Source organism: Euprymna scolopes, chromosome 7 (genome assembly GCF_053919585.1).
Source record: "Euprymna scolopes isolate OS-2025 chromosome 7, ASM5391958v1, whole genome shotgun sequence".
Classification (NCBI taxonomy): Eukaryota; Metazoa; Mollusca; class Cephalopoda; order Sepiida; family Sepiolidae; genus Euprymna; species Euprymna scolopes.
This window is the reverse complement of record NC_136488.1, coordinates 128613631-128632831: the sequence shown is the minus strand read 5'-3', so window position 1 is coordinate 128632831 and position 19201 is coordinate 128613631.

Below are 19201 nucleotides of genomic sequence, written 5' to 3'. Positions count from 1 at the left end.
AACGATAAAACAAGGATAGGCTCGCAACGTCTCTTCTGTGGGAGAGAGGTTGCAGGGTAGAGAAAAGGGCATCCCCCACTAAGCCACGAAGTCTATTTTGTACTCTGTCAAGGCAAGATAGGCTGTTTTTAGCAGCTCTTGCCCAGATATGGCAGCAGTATTCCATCCTTGGACGTACTTGGCTTTTATATAGATAGAGAATTGCATCAGTAGTGAGATATCTTCTGGAGCGGTAGAAGGATCTCACCATCTTTCCATCGACCTTAGCAATAGACTTGATGTACGTGTTCCATTTCAGATCAGGAGTTAAGGACTAACCTAGAAGCTTGTCAAAACATGGGGCTTCTCCTAGACGAGAGCCATCCATTTCAATTGATGCCAGATGGGGATCAGAGCGCTGATGATGTAAAGATCAGAGTTTGGTTTTAGATGCATTAACGGTAACCAGCCACGTCTTCCCCCACTGAACCACGCGCTCGAGATCAGAGGAGAGATAATCCGAGAGAAATTTGTCATTTACAGGCTTTGATGTGTTGCCGTAGATGGCCGTGTCATCAGCATAGATGTCAACGAATGATTTAAGTATGTGTTTAGGGAGATTATTAATGTAGATCAGGAAGAGAGTTGGGCCCAGGATTGACCCTGTTTAATTCAATGGGTAAAACCGACACGTTGCTTTTCCGAAGGTTTCTCTTGAGTTCAGCATGATCGATTCTTTCCCTCGCAAAAAATTCAGATCTCTTTGTAACTAGCCTCCTCCGTTCTGGCCGGCATTTTGCCAGGGTCCTCAGTTCTGAACAGGAATCTTGAAAGCTTTAAGACCTAGGAAGATAGAGATCAATATACAGTACACAGTAATGAAGTAAAAAAAAAAAGCACACATGCCACAAACTCCTTTTTTAAATTACAAACATGTGATCATTTATCGGTTTATCGTGGTTGCAACGGATCGATATATTTAAGTGTTATCACCTATTCTACAAAGAAGGAATTTCGCCTACTCATTTTTTTTATACATAATGTACGTCCCGAATAAATTAGTTTTTTTTATTACATGTGGTTTTATAGTTATTGGTTTTCTTATTTTCTTTTTCATTTTTTTTTCTAGTTCAATTTATAAAAGAAAAATTGCACAAATTAACATTATTTCATTTAGTAAAAGTTTTCACACATGTGAGTAAAACGTTTTAACTATAACGATTAATGTTTCTTGGAGTCTGAGTGACAAGTCTCCTCAAATTTCATCCACTTTTTATCTTTTTCGATAACCGGTTCAAATTACTTTGTGTCATCGCCACAGCCGTTTAACATTGATTTATTGCTCGCAATAACCGTTCGTCTTCTCTTGAATGTGAATTACGATATTCCCTGTAACCAATTTTAGTTAAAATATATATTTACCAAGTTATCACTACTAATAATATTTTCCCATCGAGTACTGGAGAGTCAATAACACTTGTCCTCGAATGACCTCCAGGCCTTGATACGTGGTGACTCTTTCCAAGCACCTTGGCTCTTTATTTATTCCAATACACGCATAAATGTTTTCTTTTGGAGCTTTTGTTATTTTATAATTCTGTAGATATCTCTCAATTTTATAATTTGTAGATATCTCTCAATTTTATAATTTTGTAGATATCTCTCAATTTTATAATTCTGTAGATATCTCTTAATTTTATAATTTTGTAGATATCTCTCAATTTTATAATTTTGTAGATATCTCTCAATGTTATAATTCTGTAGATATCTCTTAATTTTATAATTCTGTAGATATCTCTCAATTTTATAATTCTGTAGATATCTCTCAATTTTATAATTTTGTAGATATCTCTCAATTTTATAATTCTGTAGATATCTCTTAATTTTATAATTTGTAGATATCTCTCAATTTTATAATTCTGTAGATATCTCTCAATTTTATAATTCTGTAGATATCTCTTAATTTTATAATTTTGTAGATATCTCTCAATTTTATAATTCTGTAGATATCTCTTAATTTTATAATTTGTAGATATCTCGCAATTTTATAATTTTGTAGATATCTCTTGATTTTATAATTTTTAGATATCTCTCAATTTATTAATTCTGTAGATATCTCTTAATTTTATAATTCTGTAGATATCTCTCAATTTTATAATTCTGTAGATATCTCTCAATTTTATAATTCTGTAGATATCTCTCAATTTTATAATTTTGTAGATATCTCTCAATTTTATAATTTTGTAGACATCTCTCAATTTTATAATTCTGTAGATATCTCTTAATTTTATAATTTTGTAGATATCTCTCAATTTTATAATTTGTAGATATCTCTTAATTTTATAATTTGTAGATATCTCTTAATTTTATAATTCTGTAGATATCTCTCAATTTTATAATTCTGTAGATACATCTCAATTTTATAATTCTGTAGATATCTCTCAATTTTATAATTCTGTAAATATCTCTCAATTTTATAATTTGTAGATATCTCTCAATTTTATAATTGTGTAGATATCTCTCAATTTTATGATTTGTAGATATCTCTTAATTTTATAATTTTTAGATATCTTTCAATTTTATAATTTGTAGATATCTCTCAATTTTATAATTCTGTAGATATCTCTCAATTTTATAATTCTGTAGATATCTCTCAATTTTATAATTCTGGAGATATCTCTCAATTATATAATTTTGTAGATATCTCTCAATTTTATAATTTTGTAGATATCTCTTAATTTTATAATTTTGTAGACATCTCTCAATTTTATAATTTTGTAGATATCTCTCAATTTTATAATTTCTAGATATCTCTTAATTTTATAATTTTGTAGACATCTCTCAATTTTATAATTCTGTAGATATCTCTTAATTTTATAATTTTGTAGATATCTCTCAATTTTATAATTTTGTAGATATCTCTCAATTTTATAATTTGTAGATATCTCTCAATTTTATAATTCTGTAGATATTTCTTAATTTTATTATTCTGTAGATATCTCTTAATTTTATAATTCTGTAGATATATCTCAATTTTATAATTCTGGAGATATCTCTCAATTTTATAATTTTGTAGATACATCTCAATTTTATAATTTTGTAGATACATCTCAATTTTATAATTTTGTAGATATCTCTCAATTTTATTATTTTGTAGATATCTCTCAATTTTATAATTTGTAGATATCTCTCAATTTAATAATTGTGTAGATATCTCTCAATTTTATAATTTTGTAGATATCTCTCAATTTTATAATTTGTAGATATCTCTTAATTTTATAATTTGTAGATATCACTCAATTTTATAATTCTGTAGATATCTCTCAATTTTGTAATTCTGTAGATACATCTCAATTTTATAATTCTGTAGATATCTCTTAATTTTATAATTTTGTAGATATCTCTCAATTTTATAATTTTGTAGATATCTCTCAATTTTATAATTTTGTAGATATGTCTTAATTTTATAATTTGTAGATATCTCTCAATTTTATAATTTTGTAGATATCTCTCAATTTTATAATTGTGTAGATATCTCTCAATTTTATAATTTGTAGATATCTCTCAATTTTATAATTTTGTATATATCTCTCAATTTTATAATTCTGTAGATATCTCTCAATTTTATAATTCTGTAGATATCTCTCAATTTTATTATTTTGTAGATATCTCTTAATTTTATAATTCTGTAGATATCTCTTAATTTTATAATTTGTAGATATCTCTCAATTTTATAATTCTGTAGATATCTCTCAATTTTATAATTTTGTAGATATCTCTTAATTTTATAATTTGTAGATATCTCTCAATTTTATAATTCTGTAGATATCTCTCAATTTTATAATTTTGTAGATATCTCTTAATTTTATAATTTTGTAGATTTCTCTCAATTTTATAATTTTGTAGATACATCTCAATTTTATAATTTTGTAGATACATCTCAATTTTATAATTTTGTAGATATCTCTCAATTTTATTATTTTGTAGATATCTCTCAATTTTATAATTTGTAGATATCTCTCAATTTTATAATTGTGTAGATATCTCTCAATTTTATAATTTTGTAGATATCTCTCAATTTTATAATTTGTAGATATCTCTTAATTTTATAATTTGTAGATATCTCTCAATTTTATAATTCTGTAGATATCTCTCAATTTAATAATTCTGTAGATACATCTCAATGTTATAATTCTGTAGATATCTCTTAATTTTATAATTTTGTAGATATCTCTCAATTTTATAATTCTGTAGATATCTCTCAATTTTATAATTTTGTAGATATGTCTTAATTTTATAATTTGTAGATATCTCTCAATTTTATAATTTTGTAGATATCTCTCAATTTTATAATTGTGTAGATATCTCTCAATTTTATAATTTGTAGATATCTCTCAATTTTATAATTTTGTATATATCTCTCAATTTTATAATTCTGTAGATATCTCTCAATTTTATAATTCTGTAGATATCTCTCAATTTTATTATTTTGTAGATATCTCTTAATTTTATAATTCTGTAGATATCTCTTAATTTTATAATTTGTAGATATCTCTCAATTTTATAATTCTGTAGATATCTCTCAATTTTATAATTTTGTAGATATCTCTTAATTTTATAATTTGTAGATATCTCTCAATTTTATAATTCTGTAGATATCTCTCAATTTTATAATTTTGTAGATATCTCTTAATTTTATAATTTTGTAGATTTCTCTCAATTTTATAATTTTGTAGATATCTCTTAATTTTATAATTTTGTAGATATCTCTCAATTTTATAATTTTGTAGATATCTCTTAATTTTATAATTTTGTAGACATCTCTCAATTTTATAATTTTGTAGATATCTCTTAATTTTATAATTTTGTAGATATCTCTTAATTTTATAATTTTGTAGATATCTCTCAATTTTATAATTTTGTAGATATCTCTTAATATTATAATTTTGTAGATATTTCTCAATTTTATAATTTTGTAGATATCTCTTAATTTTATAATTTGTAGATATCTCTTAATTTTATAATTCTGTAGATATCTCTCAATTTTATAATTTTGTAGATATCTCTCAATTTCAGATCCATTGAGGTCGGATGATGTTGTTCCATATATTTTTGTTCTATTCTTATTCCAACTTATAAGTGGTTGATTGTCGTTCTTTGGTTATATGAGGTGCTTTCGACATTCGAGTATTTCAAAAAATATTTCGGCTTGATTCATCATTGTAGAGTGTTATATGGTGACAATATAATGTTCGATGTCTTCTTCAAATATATATATATATATATATATATATATATATATATATATATATCTTCTATTATTTTGGGACGATTTCTTGGGTTCTTACAATTATTGGTATTATAGTGACCCCTTCTTCTTCTTCTTCTATTATTATTATTATTATCATTATCATTATTATTATTATCATTATCATTATCATTATTATCATTATTATTATTATTATCATTATTATTATTGTTATAATTATCATTATTATCATTATTATTATTATTATTATTATTATTATTATTATTATTATTATTATTATTTTTATTATTATTATTGTCTCACAAGGAGCTGTCACACAAATCATAAAGGAATTTCTCCTGAAGAACAAACTGTGGTGTTCCCTGGAAGCTGAGTGACATAAACCTCCCCAGATTTCCCGTACTCTCCACCTCTTTCGATAACATTAGCAAATGAATTTGCATTATCGCAACAGCCGCTTACCATTGATTTCTCGCTAGAAGCGACCATTGGGCTCCACTGGAGTTTGAGTGGCAATAAACCTCCTAAGGTACCAGTTGTCTTGGCATTCGTCCAAGAGAGATCTGGCAAGCGCTCTCTCCTCAGTCTTTCCATCCTCCTTGAGCCTTCTCAACTATTTGGCATCATTCTTGGAGAGGGTGGTGATTGGTACACTGTTCTTGATTCTACGTACCCTGTCGTGTTTTTCTCTGCAGTAGCTCGTCTTGCCCGCGCATGTGACTCATGTATTAGTCTCCGCGTTGCAGGGTTTCCTTAATATTTCATCTGTTTTCATTATTGTTATTCTTTGTATCTTTCCAGTCATTCCCCTGATTCTAATTTCTCCCACTCTTTTCTCAAAGTTTTTTTCCGAATTGTTCCTTGAGCTCCTACAATTATAGGTACTATCTTGATTTTTTTTCATCACCATATCCCTTTACGCTTTCTGGCTATCTCAGTGTATTTGCTCCGTTTCTCCTTTTCTTTGATATTTATCCTGTGGTCAGCTGAGACAGCAAAGTCTACGATTTGGTAGGAGTACTGGACCTTTCTTTCTTCTTCTTCTTCTTCTTCTTCTTCTTCTTCTTCTTCTTCTTATTATTATTATTATTATTATTATTATTGGAAATATAGATACCACGACAAAGCTTCTTTCTTAGAACGGCACGCATGTGGAACTCTCTTCCGATTGCTTGCTTCCCAGCTGACTACAACCTGATTGTCTTCAAGTCCAACGTAAACAAGTTCTTGATGAACCGTCTTCCTAAGTAATCCAGTTTACAAAATTCTCACTATGTTTACATTGACTAATGTATAGCGATTAAGCCTTATCCTCAAGTGGCCTCCGGGCCTTGATAAGTGGTGGTTCCTGTGTAAGAAAAAAAAGAATTACTCACATGAGTTATTTACCAATTTTTAATACTAAAAAAAGACAAAAACGACAGATGATGTTCCTTGAAGTCTCTATCTGTTTCAATTACCATTGCATATCATTTTGGTTATTGCAACAGCTTTTATCATTGACTTCTCGTTATAAAAGAGTGTCGGTTTCCTCTGGATTTGAGAGGCAATACGTCTCTCCATGATTATACTACTCCTTCCTATTAGACATGTGAATGGTGCTTTAAACCCCCTTAAGAGTTCATGACTCTTGTTATTATTCTTCTTGGTATTTTCCGACTATATTTTATAGTTGTGTTCCTTGTTCAGTACTGAGCAATGTCAGGTCTCTCTGCTCGTATCTATCTATCTATCTATATATATATATATATATATATATATATATATATATATATATATATATATATATATATATAACTACTTCATTTATTCGCATAAATTTAATATACGAAAGTATAGATTTATGCATAAACTTTAAGTATTTGCTTCAAAAGTGCTCAATACGTAGGTAGAGCTAGTTAGTAATTTATAAAATATATATGGCGATTAAGCTACACTGAATATTCTGCGTTTCATCCAACTATAGGATTCGTCAGGCTTATGCGCATAAGCCTGACGAATCCTATAGTTGGATGAAACGCAGAATATTCAGTGTAGCTTAATCGCCATATATATTATATATATATATATATATATATATATATATATATATATATATATTACTTTTTCAATAAATATTATTTGTTATACCTACAGACACTAGTCTAGTATTTCATGCTAATGCAATCATCAGTGCAGGAAGTGATAATTACTTCTGGATTAGGGACTCGAACTCAGTCAACAAAGTCAGCCCTTTTTTATTACTCTGCCATTACGCAATAACTTTAAATGGAAGTGAATGACGGCGTTAATGAAGCCATTCATATAAGCGGGTTTGTCATAATTCAGACAGCGATTAAAGCATTCAAACCAACAGGAAGTTTGTGAATGATGCACTCAGCTAAATTTGCGACTTTATTCTCAGTCCACAAATAGGGCTCAACGTTAATTTTACTTAAAATGGCTTATAATTTTAATATTTCTTTTCAATAGATATTAATATTTTTGATACCTACAGGCATTAGCGTTACATGTTTACCAAAGCGACAGTGCAGGAAGTGATAATTACTGCTAGTCGCGGGATTCAGATCCAGTCAACAAAGTCAACCTTGGCTTTGCTAGCAACGAAATATATTCTATGTGCGCTTACTTTGATACAGACGGATTTTTCTGGGTAAAATGTATTTGCCTCTATTTATTATTAGCCTATAAACTTAAAGGTTTGCTGCATAAACGTTGGATATCATCAGTTTAGGATGCGACTTTATTTCAATTAAAAATATCTATCGTCTCAGAAACGATCGTACACAGAGTTGTTGTTGATAATCAGTTTTTGGAGCATACGTAAATGATTTTTTTAAAATAAATCTTATCACGTCATTCATTTTATTAGTAAATATGTGTACTTCTACTCTGCCACGTGTGTGTGTGTGTGTGTGTTAGCATGACATTACGCAAATGTTAGCGAGTAAGCACTACCATTTGTTCTAACCCTTGGACGAAACTATTTAAACAGGTAAAGTGAGGCGACAGAATAAATAGAATGTCAGACACCCTTGAATTATGTCGCCACCTAAAATGAATTTGCATTTTTTTTTGTCATTGTATTTTTTATTTTTATTTTTTATTTTTTTTGCTAACAATTATCATATCCGATCTTCTTGCTTAGATAAGATTTTCATGTGGCACAGGATTTTGTCTCTTTTCATTTTTTAATATTACCTTTGGCTTGTGATAGTACAATTCATCTGCATGTTTAAAATGCATGTCTGTTTTTACGCGTTTTCGTTTTAAGAAGGTGGGGAGTGTTTGATGCATTTACATCTAATGAGTGTATTATTATTATTATTATTATTACTATTGCTGTTATTTTTGTCGTTGTTTTTTGTAGTTGATATTGTTGTTGTTGTTATTATTATCATTATCATTATTATTATTATTGTTGCTATTATTATTATTATAATCGTTATTATTATTATTATTGTTATTATTATTATTGTTATTATCGTTATTATTATTATTACTTTTGTCTTTATTGCTATTATTATTGTTATTGTTATTATTCCTATTTACAATGCCTCCCCATGGGACAGAGTTAAACACCAGGGTCGGTTTTTTAACGTGGAGAAAAGAAACAAAAATATTTTTTAAACTGTCCCAGTCCTAAAGGATTTCTTCTCCACTACCAGAGAACAAGAAATTGAAGTGTAGCATCTGAAGAACATATACTACACTTAGATCTTGTTATTATTATTGTTATTATTATTCTAGTTGTTGTTGTAATTAGGTTTGTTATTATTTACTCAATTGGAGTCACAAATAAATTATGATTACCCACTGACGAGCAAGTGGTGTTCGCTAAATGATAAAAAATCTCACCAGATTTCCAGGACGCTCCACCCTTTTCGATCATCTTGACAAATGAATATGCGCCATTGCAACACCCGTTTACCACTGACTTCTCACTGGCAACGACCATTGGCCTTAACGGAACTTGAGTGGCATCAAACCTTACTAAAATCCCAGTCGTCTTCTGGATGTTTTGTTAGTTCTTTTTCTCTTCAATCTTTCCATCCTCCTTGGTCCTTCATGACTATTAGGTTTGGCGCCAGTCTATGCGGATACTACATATTTTTTGACCTTCGTTAACTTAATACGGCCAAATCACGTTTGATACACCGGTTCCGATCAGATCACCGAAGTTAAGCAAGGATGAGCTTGGCTATTACTAGATTGGCAACTATTTAGGACTTCCATGTGCTGTATGTGGTCCTTATTTATCTAGGTATTATTTCTAGTCGTTCTGGACTTGTCCTTGCCACTGGACCCAAGCAGTGCCGATTCAGAACCGCGTCACACAATTACATGCACAGTTGCCCCTACTCGGGTTATTCTTTGTCTCCGAGACTGAATGAAGGCATCAGAACTTAATATTTTACGGTTTCAGTTTTCTTGGTTTCGTGTGGGGTTCCGCTATTTTTTTTTTTCTTCTTATTTTTCTTCTATTGCAGTTTCTTTATGGCGGTTAGCGTTTGTAGCTCATGCGTTTTCCTTAAAATGTCAGCCTTTACCTCTATTTTATAGTGCCAGTGTTTCTGTTGATGTTTAAATTATTATTATTATTATTATTATTATTATTATTATTATTATTATTATTATTATTATTATTATTATTATTAACGGCAGTAGTAGCAGATGAGGTGATGAAGATAAGCGCGTTTTTTTTTTACAGTCAAAATTGACAGAGACAAATGCGTATTCGCGCGTTAACAAAAAAGAAAAAAAAATTCGATGACAAATTCGTATTTTGTGTAAATTTAAAATTATTTTCTGATTCCTTTGTTGCTGAGGAATTACGTTTTTACAAAGCCACATTCCATTTTTGTCGTGCGGCTGTAGTTAATATTCATTATCAGAGGACCAATCAGAAATAACAAATATAAAATTAGGAACACTATCTCACTCTCTCTTTCTCAACCCACACATAGTCTCAACTCTATAATACAGTTATTTGCGTATTTATTTCTCTCTCTCTCTCTCTCTCTCTCTCTCTCTCTCTCTGTGTTCTCTTTCTCTCTTTCTCTCTTTCTTTCTCTCTCTACACACACACATATATATATATATTTATACACATACACACACATATATATATATATATATATATATATATATATATATATATATATATATATATATATGTATATATTAATGTTGAGACGACTAATCGGAATCGGAAAAATCGGAACTTTAAGGGGTATCGGAATCGGAAAAACTTGTGCATATTTTCCGATGCCACTGTGTAAAACAAAGCCTTCCACTGCTGGTATTAATAATAAAATAATAAATATTTATTGATTTTAAACGACAAGTAAAATCAAAATCTATAGATCATCTTCCACAAGTGTTATTTGTACGTTTGACAAAAATATCTGCACATTTAACATGTGTTTTTACAGCAATCGGGGAAAATAGCAAATCCATAGTTAAATATTTAGATTTATGAAAAAAATCAGAATAGGAATCGGTAATTGTATTAGAATCGGGATTTAGTACGCAATCGGTAATTGTATCGGTGTCGCGGAATATATCGGAATCGGGAAAAATATAGCAATCGTTTCATCACTAATATATATATATATATATATATATATATATATATATATATATATATATATATATATATATATAAAGAGAGAGAGCGACAGACAGACAGGGAGACAAACCGACAGACAGACAGATAGATAGATAGATAGATAGATAGATAGATAGATAGATAGATAGACATGCACAGAAGGAAAATATATTGATATTAGAAAAATATATACTGGTGTATACAGATGTATTGATAAATTTTAGACAAGGGAATACAATACAACGTCAGGGTTATTAAATAATTTTAGGGCAGGCATTTCGAAGCATAATGCTACTCATTAGAAAAGAAGGGGAGTTGCTAGTTAACAATGCAACGTCTAGCAATAGGCATATTAGAGTATTTTGTATAGGTTGAATATATTAGAGGGGGAAGAGAGAGGACTGTCCTGAGGACTATTAGATAATCATGGTTTTGTATCGGTATAGACATTCACTTTCAAACTTTAAGATACTGGAATTGGTTGTAATAGTCTTTTTATACTAAGTAGTGATGAATTCATCTTTGCTGGAGTCTATGAGAACGTCAAGAAATGGAAAATATTGTTTGTATTTAATTCATAAGTGAAACAAGTACGGAGTTTGTTTGAAAATGAGCTTTTAGTTTTTCTGCTTCGTTATTATTGTCAGCGAGAATAAAACTATCCTCAACGTACCTAATGTAAATAGACGGTGTTTGAAATAGCGTTAAATAGGAAGTCTCGAAATAAAGACGAAACGTTGATGAACACATAACTCGGTTTGTTCCTTTTTATTGTAATTTCTCTCTCCCTCTCTTTCTCTCTCTATCTCTTTCTCTCTCTCTCTCTCTCTCTCTCTCTCTCTATATATATATATATATATATATATATATATATGTGTTGCTTATATAACCCCCGAAGTTAAGCAACAATGAGGCTTGCCAGTACCAGATGGGTGACCATTTTGGGAACGCTAAGCGCCGTATGTGTTTGAGACAATACCTGTATCTAGTATCACGCTTGGTCGTTTTGACTCTGCCTTGCCATCAGGAATAAGTGTTTCTGGCCGATAGAATGTGGTAGATGCAAGTCTCCACACTTTTAACTAAGTCAAATGTAAGTCACATAAGATAGTTGACAAACCAGTGATGTTCCTATTTACTTGCCTTTCTAGGAGGGCAGAGTTTGGCACAAGATCGGTTTTAATGCGGGAAAAATCAAGCTCCCCAAAATGGGACATTATGGATAAGAACAAAAGCATAAAAATTGCCCCAACCTAGAAAGATTTCTCATTCATTGAACGAGGAAACGATAGGTTAAGTATAGCATCTGAACAGATATTACACTCTGATCTTAGCCTCTAAACTTGTGATGTTTGTGGTTTTCATAGACAACGATGGATGATGTAACCCCCCTATTTCATTTGTGGTCACTCCTACCCTTAAAATATTGTTTAATGTAACCAAATAGAAAAATATCCATTTTTTTTTTTAATAATTGAATTAAATTATAATTCCAACCGCTATTTATGGTAAAATATCTTCAATATTATGTCATTTTTTCTATATACTTTTCCTTCACATTAATTTTAATTACTGTTTGTTCAATATAGCTTTTAGTGCAATGAAATTTATAAAATTTGCTTGGCCCATTTTTTTTTAAAAAGGTATATAAGGTATATATACATATATTTTTAAAAAAATATATATAAAAGGTATATATGTATATATTAAAAAAATATATATAAAAGGAATATATATATATATATATATATATATATATTTAAAAAGGTATACAAGGTATATATATATTTTTAAGGTATATATATATATATATATATATATATGTGTGTGTGTGTGTGTGTGTGTGTGTGTGTCTTCTATAACTATATAAAGTTAGGCATGCAATGTGTATATGTACGTATATGTTTATTTAGAGGATTAATTCTGTCACTAATTAATCGATCATTCTGTAACTGGGAGCACAACTGCTATCCATGAAGAGTCGAAATGCCGGCCATATTTATTTTCTTATAGTTTTATGTTGGTTGTTTTATTTTACGACGCATTACGGCCCTGTCGATGGGGCATTAGAATACGCCGACTGCCCCCCCCCCTGCAGAGGGTAAAAGTCCCTCAATGGGGGTCCTGGATATGACCTTAAACTATATCCAGTTGTGAGGTCTCAGCTTGTGGGCTTTGGGGAGTGTGGAGCCACCCTTTAATTACCATTGCTCCCAGGTCCACTCTGACCCGGAGTGGTAGTACCTGTTAGGGTCCTAACTATGGGTTAAATAGAAACCGACGTGAAAACAACAAATATATTCTATTAAAAAATTTTTCTTCAAAATCTTTGGATTCGGCATTAAATAACCCGAAAAGGGTTGATATGCCGTAAAACAAAATGAACCAACCAACCAACCAAAATTTACGGCGCATTAGCCCTTTTACCAGTCATTCAAGGTTAAATTCAGACATTTTTGTTAACAGAAATCACTCGAAACAAGTTATGAAGCCACTGGATCGAAAGAGGTAAAAACTAACCAACGATAAGTGTTAGATAAATAGATACGAACCAACACAACAGCAATTTGTTCCTTTTGTCAGAATGTAACGTTGTCTGCGGACCAACACACGTTTCAATCGCAAAGGAGACCAAGACAAACAATAGGAAAAAAACTCGCTTTCTGTTTTGTACAACGATGTTTATTTCTTTGTCGATACAGCCGAGACGCCACCGACGTGATTCATGTCTCTCACGAGATTTCGAGCGGGATCTCGCCTCTAACGAGATCCTTGTTTGTCTTTTTTCTTTTTTTTTATAACCACTTTCCTCTCCCCACTCACCGGTGACGTCACTTCTCATGCATTTATATACGCGCATCCGTGCTATGATACTAGAAAGATCGCTCATGGAAATATGAGAGGTTAAGGACAAAATAAAGGAAATGCGAGTTTAGAGACCTTTGAAAATAAAATCAAGGTCCAATTTCGTCTTTTCTTTTTCTTAATAGTTTTTTATGCTTTAAGTTCTTAACATGTTAAAATGCCCGTAGATTACTCTGCATGGTAAGTATGTGTTTTCGAAATGCAGATGGTTCATTTTATTTCACTCGTAGATAACACCGAGGCAGGTACTACAAATGTCGGGTCATAGTGAACCCGAGATTAATGACAACGTAAAATTTCCCCGGACGACTTTTCTCACCCTATTCGTTATTAAGGATGAATTCTAGCTGAAGTTAAAGTTGGACAAAACAACATGCTGATATAGATTACTTTGTTTATAATGAGATTTATTCAACGGACAGAACAATAACTTTGCATGCTGTGTGCGTATGGGTCTGTGTGTAACAGAGAAAGAGAGAGAGAGAGAGAGAGAGAGAGAGAGAGAGAGAGAGAGAGAGAGAACGATTTCACTAAATCAGTCGCCCGACCCGTGTTGTCTCCGTTTTAGGGACTCCATCCAAAATCACGTCTTTTCTCGTTCAATTCTCGCCGGCTAAGTGTTGTGGTCCTGTCAGGATCTGGAAGAATCACACAACTCGGGAATTAATGGAAACAAAATATATTGAACAGAAAAAGCTAATACAACGAAAAATGTTAATTGATATATATATATATGTAAGTGTGGGTATACGTCAGTCCGACTGCCACGAATGTAAGGCTCGAGCACAACCTGTGTGCTAGCGCTGATCGACTTACGCTCCCGGTTTTTATGATAAGTGAAATCGTTCATTATCATTTTTATGAACATATCACAACACCAAGCGTGTAGAAGAAAGTCACACCTGGAAATCACATGGTTTGCGTAACTTCTGTTTTTGACGTTCACCTAAATCGTCCATACCTAGAACTAACACGATTGCTGTTGCACAGCGTTAACAACCAAAACAGCAGAGAAAAGATTAGACTTGTATTTTTTTTGTTTTATTTTACTTCAGTCGAAGTTCTCAGAAATCAAGGGGCCCACAACATGAGGCTAACACTTGAAGTCTATATGAGATACATAGATATTCGAATGTTCCGTTAAAGTTCTTTGAGTTAAAAAAGAAATTGAGAACATATATTTTCCTCTCCCCAATTAACCATTTTTATACGTTGTAGTATATCTTTCATGTTGGTCTCTTGGTCTTACTGGATTCCAGGACAAGAATTTATCTAGTCTGGTGGAGTATCCAGCGTCGTGCTATTACTTAGGAACCTGTGTGCCAGACAAAAGAAACCAACTTTTAGTGTCTGTTCTCTTAAGCTTTTGATTAATAAACCTCACGGTTAGAATTTTATTTTTCTGTTTTGGTGCAGAAAAATTCACCGCCTTGATTCAGGTTCGTAACTGGGATCATACCTTTGTCACACGCGCTGGCGAATACTACTGTAATATTGGTGATGTTTTCCACGCCTGACCAAACAAAGTAGTCCAGTCGGTCCAGGTTGGGGTAGAAGGGGGACAGTAAGAGAAGGGTACACTGTCGTAGCACTCCTTCTGAAGCCAAGCCTGGGTCTCTTTGGACTTGTGTGCCGGCGGCGAGTCCTGCTGCCAAACCCAGGGTATTCCGCGGCCACCTGACTGCAACAGGGGATCACTACACTCTTCAGCATATTCAGGTAGACTTTGGTGTTGACTTTCAAGCCGACTTCGAAGATGTGAAGTGGCATGTTGTGGTCCTTATTTGAAAGGACACCAAAGACCATAATCGTGAGTCGTCTGATGCGTTGAGTTGTGCCCTCAATCATTGAACCGTCCGGATTCGAATTGGGAGGGTTCTGTTGTTATAACTTGGATCTGTGATAGGAAGCATGGGTTTTACAGCGGCGCATCTTCGATCTCGCTCGTTGAACATTGTGTCACTTTCAGGCATGATAGAAGGCTCCTATCGGTCTTGGGATTTGCACACAACTGACTAACTAGTAGATGGTCTGCAATAAAAAATGAAAACCGGTTTTCATCAAGCGGAAATAGAATCATGTCGTCTTTTCTAGGGCGACAATCTTATCGGTCCACTCAGTACTTTTAATAATGCTATTTACCCCCGCAGTGATATTTACAGCGAGTAGGAGTAGTAGGTTGTCTAGCGCAGATGTCTGTGTATAAGTTTATTTTACCGAAAAAAGAGGACTTTAATTAAATTCAATTAGTTTTTTCCTAAAATTTAACATGATAATAAATTATAACCATTTGATGATTTTAATCAATATTAAATAGTGCATTATGAAAGAAATAAAAACAAGAACATTGTTTAGAAATAATAACAACCAATATGACGCATAAAGGAACGATGAAAAGAAGAAAAAAAGAGAAAATTACGAACCATCTTTTTGATGTCTGATAATCGATATTAATCACAAGAAACTAAATAAGATACAAATATGAACACCCAGATTTCTTTATTATCATTGTTATTATTATTATTATTATTATTATTATTATTATTATTATTAGTAGTAGTAGTAGTAGTGGTAGTAGTAGTAGTGGTAGTAGTAGTAGTATTATAATTATTATTAATATTATTATTTTATCATTATTATTAGTACTAGTAGTATTTATTATCATTATTATTATTATTATTATTATTATTATTATTTCCTCTTATCATCGTAAAATATCTTTCTTATACATATTTATAAGGAGATAAGTAATTCCTTTGAATGCGTTCATAAATATTCACGATTCGCGAGTAGAACCATTCTTTTCTTTTTTTTTTTTTACTTTTTACATTGTTAAAAATTGTATCATCTGCTTTGAAGTACATTTTTTTTTACTATATATTTTTCTTATTTTTATTGTGTTTGTTGTTGTTATTTTTGTTGTTGTTGTGATATAATACACTTGATGTTCCGCGTATTGTAATGATAATGTCTGTTATAGATATGGCGTGGTTATTATTGATTTAGAACTGATATTATCGCTTCAATCGCACCGATCAATGTTTTCATCGTAGATCACATGTTTTTTTTTTTTGGTCTTCTTTTAAATTGTTCGATATATTAAAAACACATCCCGTTAATCATTTGTTTACGTGTTCTCGATTTGAGCATCTTTTCTTCTTTTTCTTCTTCTGGAAATTGATTCCATTAAAAAAGAAATTTATGTAATCTTTTATCAATATTAAAATGGTGGACTAAATTGATCAATTTAAATATGTATATATATATATATATATATATATATATATATATATATATATATATCTTAAGTAAACAGGTATTTAAATAACATAATAAAACAGTTAATTGCTCAAGGTATAGAGCAAACGCTATTTAGAAAATGGCGGACTTATGAAAGATATGTCGTTTTTGCTAAGACTTAAATGTTGAATATAATTGCCGATTATTTTAATAAGTACCATTAAAAAATACAATTTAGCCAACAAGTTTGTGAATAAATACAGAAAATAGCAAAGAGGAAAAATAATATCTATTTTAGTTTTACATATTCACTAGCAAGGAGACCGGACGTTGCCCGGCATTTAATAAGAATTAATGAATGTTTTATCCTCCTATATTTTTTGTCATCGAAATCTATAAAATCGCCTATTTTTTTTAATCAAATCGATTGATTGCCTGCTCTAGTTGAGGACCAACCACGGTGCACCGGGATGAAGCTTTACGTGCCTCCCAGCGGTGACTTAGTTTACAATATATTGTAGTCTACATTGCACTGTAGAGAACCTACTATTGATTTATAAAATTATTTTTATATAAATGCTTTAATTAAAGTTTAAAATGCGACGTCAAGAACTATGGCTCAATTGTGCTCTAAACAAAAACATTCATTTCGAATGTACCCCGCTCATATAAAATAACCTACTGTGAATTTTATATGCCGGGCCTTTCTACTTGTGCGGCGATAATGTCTTAGATTGAAGTTTAAAATGCAAAAGTAAAGTGTCATGTTTATACTGTGCTTTAAACAAAAACATTCATTTCGACCGAACTCCAGTCATATCAAAGAGCATGCTGTTGGTTTTATATGCCTGGCTTTTTTGCTTGTGCGGTAATAAAACTTCTAAAAAAACACTTATGATCTTAGGCTGTATAAGATATTAATTTTATTAAAGATCGTCTGTTCCTTCTTTCGTCGGATTATTTCGATTATCAATTATCGGTATAGATCGAAAACATTCCAGTACAAAACCTATCTTGAAACACTGCCAGTTACATAAAGTACACTTGGGTGAAATTTAAAAAAAATTGGGCCCAGCCGTTTAGGAGTCCACACAGAACCCCCTCTCCCACACCCACCCACACACCCACGTACACAAAGTCAATGTTCCATTATATATATATATATATATATATATATATATATATATATATATATATATATATATATATATGTATATATATATATATATATAGATATATATATGTATATGTATATATATATAAGATTGTTGAATATTTATTTATTTTTTATTAGCGATTAATTACTTTCTTTTTTCCGCTTTTTATTATAAGAAATGGGTTATTTGCCCTTTGTTTTACATTTTTCTTCGCCTGCGTTTTAAGACGTATTTACTTTTTTTTATTCTATTTAAATATTATTTATTAATTATTAATTAATAATTATTAGGTGCATAAAAGTAAGTCATCTATATACATGCATGTTTCAGAGTTTATTCCTCATCATTATATCTAGACTTTATTGACAAGTATCGAACCTACAACGGCTCGATAGCTTTGTAGGTTCGATACTTGTCAATAAAGTCTAGATATACTGATGAGAAGTGAACTTTGAAACATGCATGCATATAGATGACTTACTTTTATGCACGTAGTAATTATTAATTAATAATTAATAAATAATATTTAAATAATATATATATATATATATATATATATATATATATATATATATATATATATATATATATATAAGTGAATTTAGTTTACAAACAAATGGCTACGCATAAGCATACATGTTTCAGCGAAAACCCAGTAAGGGAATCGCTTCGTCAGGCCAAGGACAACTCTGGCTGTTTCAACTCAAACATTGTCTATTTATAACTAGGACTACATCATATTTAGGTGTAAAGGGGGAGACAGGACCTAAAGAGAAAGTATATACATGAAACTGTGATCATCCATTATGTTAATTATATTAATTAATTTATTTTTTTTTATTTTTTTTTATTTATAGTGCGTAATGAGTTTCAAGTAGAGTTTCAATATTATCAGTAAATTCCTAGTTCAGTAGGTAAGTTGTGTAGAATAGGAACCCAAGTTTTAAAAAAGGGAACGGCTGTATTCAACTGTAATATGTACATCATAAGTATAATTATATATTAACATTAATATTAATCAGTTAAAATATATAGTTATGTGAATAATTCATTAGGCCACTAACGTTTAAAATAAAATAA